Below are 6,000 nucleotides of genomic sequence, written 5' to 3' on the forward strand. Positions count from 1 at the left end.
CTGCCATCTCCCACCTCCTCTCCCTCCTCCAGTTAGGAACTCTTCTTGCCTGTTCACTCGATGCCAGTTCTTGTCTGCCAGCTATTGTACTGCACTACTGTAATTTTCAAAGTACTGTACTGTAAGATAAAAAATGTTTTCTTTATTTTTATTCATTTTTATGTATGATTTATGTGAAAAGCATTATCAGCCTATTACAAAATAATACTATATAGCTGATTGTGTTACTTGGGTACCTAAGCTAATTTTGTTAGACTTACAAACAAATTGGACTAACGAATGTGCTCTCAGAACGGAACTTGTTCACATGTAGGGTACTTACTGTTTTTACCTCGCTCATAATTCTGTGTATGAGCGCTTTGGTGTAAATTTAGTTGGACAGTCCTTTCCTGATTATGTTCGCCCATGTGTTTACACAGTAGAGAGGAGGGTCTCAAGAGAGTGCGAGGAAATGTACAAATTACTGGCAGAACACTGCTGCATCTTATTGGCCGAAGCAAGTCACAAGGTCACCCAAGATTCGAGGAGAGGGGAAACAGATTTCACATCTTAATGGGAGGAGCTGAAAAGTCATACTGTAAAGGGCCTGGCTACAAGGAAGATGAAGGATTGTGGTCATTTTCACAATCTTATACAAAAAAACTCCCAGGTGGCGCTAGTGGTAAAGAATTCGCCCGCCAATGCAGGAGATGCAGGTTCAGTCCCTGGATCAGGAAGATCCCTGGAGAAGGAAGTGGCAACCCACTCCAGTATTCTTGTCTGGGAAATCCCATGGACAGAGAAGCTCGGCAGACTAAAGTCCATAGGGTCACAAAGAGTCAGACATGACTGAGGCAACTTAGCATGCACGCATGTACAAAAAAGTCACTCGAGGATCTTCAGCAGTGGAATGTTGCAGTCAAGTAAGTGTCCTAGAATTACCACTCAGGCAATATATTGAGAACCATTTATTTAATATCCCTCAACTTATACTGGTAAGTTATGTGTAAGATGTAAGTTATACGGAAGACAAGTTAGTCTTGTCTTTGCATGGTTCTGATACTCACAAAATTCAGTTACCACAGGATAGCTAGATAACACCATCTCCCAACAACATGGTTTCAAACTCTGTTATCCTGGTACAGTCTGTTGTTGTTGTTCAGTCACTAGTTGTGTCCAACTCTTTGTGATTCTATGGATGGTAGCACACTCTTCTGTCCTCCACTATATCCCAGAATTTGCTCAAATTCATGTCCATTGAGTCAGTGATGGCTATCTTACCATCTCATCCCCTGCCACCCCGCTTCTCCTTTTGCCTTCAATCTTTCCCAGCATCAGGATCTATCCCAATGAGTTGGCTTTTTGCATCAGGTGGCCAAAGTATTGGAGCTTTAGCTTCAGCAACAGTCCTTCCAATGAATATTCAGGGTTGATTTCCTTTAGGGCTGACTGCATTAATCTCCTTGCAGTCCAAGGGAGTCTCAAGAGTCTTCTCCAGCATCCTGGCACAGTAACTGAGTATAATTACATAGAGTACCAACTTTACTGCTTGCTTTTTAGTGCACAAATTACTGTGTAAGTAGCTGATGTACACATGATCAGTGACCAATCACGTCACTTCTTTTGAAGGTTGTCAGTGATTGGCCATTGCATATCTGCAATTCAGTTCGCACTCAAACCGCAAAAATGCAGCTGTGTGATCCTATCTTGTCTCCTAGTGATAAACCCCTGTGACATCTTTCAAAAACACATCTTTGAGAGACGGAATTGGCTAAGAAAGATGGTGGTGGTTTAGTCACTATGTCGTCTCCGACTCTTGCAGTCCCATGGATTGTAGCCTGCCAGGCTCCTCTGTCCGTGGGGTTCTCCAGGCAAGAATACTGGAGTGAGTAGCCATTTCCTTCTCCAGAGGATCTTCCTGACCCAGGAATCGAACCTGGGTCTCCTGCATTGCAGGCATATTCTTTACTGACTGAGCTATGAGGGAAGAAGAAAGATGAAAGTACAACAAATAAACAAAAAGGGATATTGCTAGATATAAAGCTCAAATCGAACATAAATGGAGTTATAAAGAAAGAGTGGGCCATGGGAATGTTGACATTATATATGCAGCCAGAAAAGAAACTTAGTGAAAGCAAACTTATTGACATAAATGAAGAAAGCAGTTGTAATAAAAAGGATAAAGACGTTCCAAGGAGAAAGAAAATAGCAAAAAACTTTACATTAACACAACTCTCAAAGATATTTAACAACACTAACAGCACAAAGAATAAAATTTTGGAAGCTGATCTAAACTTACAAAAATATATGAGAATAAGCCAAAGCACAGAAAAGTAGCTCACTCCATATTGTAAGTTCTGCAATAAGAAGGCAAGCACTATCCAAACGATTTGTGATAGGTTTTTTACAAACATTTAAGTTCTCAATATGCTTAATGTTTTAAATTGCAATGTACTAAATAAATATTAGTTTTACTATTTCTTAATTTTCTTATACATTCATAACCAACAGCAAAATTGTGTTTAATGTTTTGACAGAAAGTCACAGAATACTTGCAGTTCTTCCTATTGAGGATTGCTGTGCCTGGTTTCAGCCAACTTACTCATTTTTATGGTCCCACAGTACCAGGCAGAGAGGATTCCCTGGTACAAGGACGTTCCTTCTCAGTTCACGAGATTGTTCTTTATTTATAGTTACCAGATTTGAAATTGTTTTCATCACATCAGCCCAGGTTGGATGCATGAGACAAGTGCTCGGGCCTGGTGCACTGGGAAGACCCAGAGGGATCAGGTGGAGAGGGAGGTGGGAGTGGGGATCGGGATGGGGAACACATGTAAATCCATGGCTGATTCATGTCACTGTATGACAAAAACCACTACAATATTGTAAAGTAATTAGCCTCCAACTAATAAAAATAAATGGAAAAAAAAAGAAATTGTTTTGATCAGTAAACAAAAAATTAGATATTAGGAAAAACAAATTGAGCTTTAGTAAATAAAAGTATTTTTAATTATAGAACTTATCCCATTGTTGCTGTTCAGTTGCTCAGTCGTGTCCAACTCTTTGCAGCCCCAGGGACTGCAGCACGCCAGGCTCCTCTGTCCTCCACCATCTCTCAGAGTTTTCTCAAACTCATGCCCATTGATTCGGTGATGCCATCCAGCCAGCTCATCCTCTGTCGTCCCCCTATCCCTCTTGCCCCCAGTCTTTTCCAGCATCAGGGTCTTTTCCATACTAGTCCCACAGCTTCAAAAAAAAGATCAAACCACTATCCAATAAAATGTTCCCAGAAAGAGAACTGCTTTTCCCCAAACATGACTTCAGAGCCTATGATAATGATACCTAATGAGCAACAAGCAGATCTTTATCAAGAATCAAAGCTTCCTGCTATAAAGTAGAAATCAGTTATGGCCTCATCTAAAATAAAATGCTTTCAAGCTTAAAAGCACACCAGCTTTTGGTGATGGAGGCTCACTGCCAATCTTGGTCCCAGCGTACTCTGTATTGGTCCCTCTGGTCATCTGAGCTGGAGGAATAAATAAAAGCCCCTCAAAGACCACTTCTTCAGTAACTTTTCCATGCCCTTACTGTTCTTTCCAAAAGTACTGGTGAAAGCATTAAGGCCAAACAGCAAACTATGTGTCCAGTAAAACAAGTTCACGCACCAAGAAAAAGAACATTTGGAAAAGATAAATGATTTAGCGCTCCTCTCCCACAACTAAACGGATCCAAAAAAATATCCTTTTTTTTAAAAAAGAAGAAGAAAATAGGAGAAGTAGTGAAAATGCAAAAGTGAGCATTGATTATATTACAGGTATCTTCTGAGATTCTCTTCATACTGAAACTGAAGTCGCTCAGTCATATCCGACTCTTTACGACCGCATGGACTGTAGCCTGCCAGGCTCCTCCATCCATGGGATTTCCCAGGCACGAGTACTGGAGTGGGTTGCCATTTCCTTCTCCAGGGGATCTTCCCAATCCAGGGATTGAAACCAGGTCTCCCGTATTGCAGGCAGACGCTTTACCATCTGAATAACCAGGGAAGCCCCTCTCTTCATATGAAGTTACCCTTATAATCTAAATATGGAGGTGGGTTTTTTTCAATTTGTTTATTTTTTTTCTCATTCTGGGTCATTGTTGCTTTCTCTAATTGCGATGCACGGGCTTCTCATTGCGGTGGCTTCTTTTGTTGCAGACAACTTCTCATTGCGGCGGCTTCTCTTGTTGCAGACCACAGGCTTTAGGCCCAAGTTCTTCAGTAGATGCAGCATGCAGGCCTCAGTACTCATGGCTTGCAGGCTCTAGAGGGCAGGCTCAGTAGTTGTGGCACACAGGTTTTAGTTGCTCCAAAGTATGTGGAATCTTCCCAGACTAGAGATCAAACTCATGTCCCCTCTATTGGCGGGCAGATTCCTATCCACTGTACCACCGGGGAGGTCCATGGAGTTGTTTTAATGTAATAAGAAAATTGTCACATTTATATATTGAACAAATATCTACATAGATTTTACTATATGCCAGGTGCTGTGCTGAGCACTTAATGAATATTAATTCTGGGAGTCATCTCAACAGCTCTTTTAGGTATTTTTATGTATCTCATTTTAGAGGAAACTGAGGCCCAGAGAGGTTAAGTAACTTGCCCCATATCACATTACTAATGTAGTAAAGCTGGAATTTGAACCCAAGTAGACTGGCAACAGAGACTGTGATCTTCTTTCACTGTGCTGTGAACTGTTATTTTTTCCATCCAATAGTCTAGTTTGATATGTTTTTGTGTCTCTTTTCACATCCCTCCCACTGATCTCTGTTTGTTCTGCTGAAACTTGGAAAGCAATTATTTTCTTTACCTATCTATAGGAACTTGGATCTGATTCCTAATCTATGATTTTCATTCTGCATAACGGTCTATAAACTTTCAATGAGATCACATCGTATATAAGAAAGAGATGTGTCTTTGTTTCCTAAAACGACAGAGGCCTATCTTTATAAAGTGACAGTCTTTGAAGAAATAATTATAGTCATCCAATTCTAGTGTCACCATGTACCAGGCAATGTGCTAGGCAGTTTTTTATGTGCAGGTTTTCCTGTGTCCCACACAACAGCCCTAAGATGTAGGTATTATTATAATTACCATTTTATAGATTGGAAAATTGAGGTTAAAAAAGGTTAAGTAACTTGTTCAAAACAAGATAGCCAAAAAAAAAAAAACAAGATAGCCAGTAGGTTGTGGAGCCTAAATTCAAGGCTTAGGTTTATCTGGCTCTGAAGGTCATTTGTTTTTGTCCATATTTCTATGCCATTTTACACCATTTTATTTCCTTCCAAGGATATTCAAAGGAGTTTGGGAAATTATTGTACGACAGAAACTGTTGTCACTTTAGAGATAAAATTCTTCCTCTATACAATGATAAGCCACACAGATACCCAACGGCTTCCCTGGGGGCTCAGTAGTAAAGAATCTGCTTGCCAATGCAGGATACTTGCAGGAGACGCAGGTTCGATCCCTGGGTAGGAAATACCCTCTGAGTAGGAAATGGCAACCCACTCCAGTATTCTTACCTGGAAAAATCCCACAAACTGTAGCCCAGCAGGCTCCTCTGTCCATGGGTCACAAAAGAGTTGCGCACTCCTGAGGGATTAAACAACAACCTTATATAGTCACCAAGTCATTGATCTATAACCAACCATAATAAGTACTGCGTCATAAAATTAAGGGGAAGTTAAACTATAATGAAAACATACCTTCTAAGATTCTTACCTATTCTAGACCATGTCTCATAAAAAATAAAAAATTCAGACACAGTACAAACACCTTACATAAGTCTTCCACAAAACACTTAACACTATGACATTTCCAAAATAATTACACTTTTCAGAACCTAGACGTCCTTCAAAGTGCTCAACAGTTCCAGTCACAGTTTTCAAAACCACACATTTCTCATTATCAGTGAAGGAACACTTCAAAAAATGTGACATGTACCCTTTCAAGCATCACTTCCTTAGAAAAAGAAATAAAAAGAG

The sequence above is a fragment of the Dama dama genome, chromosome 6, assembly GCF_033118175.1.
Source record: "Dama dama isolate Ldn47 chromosome 6, ASM3311817v1, whole genome shotgun sequence".
NCBI lineage: Eukaryota > Metazoa > Chordata > Mammalia > Artiodactyla > Cervidae > Dama > Dama dama.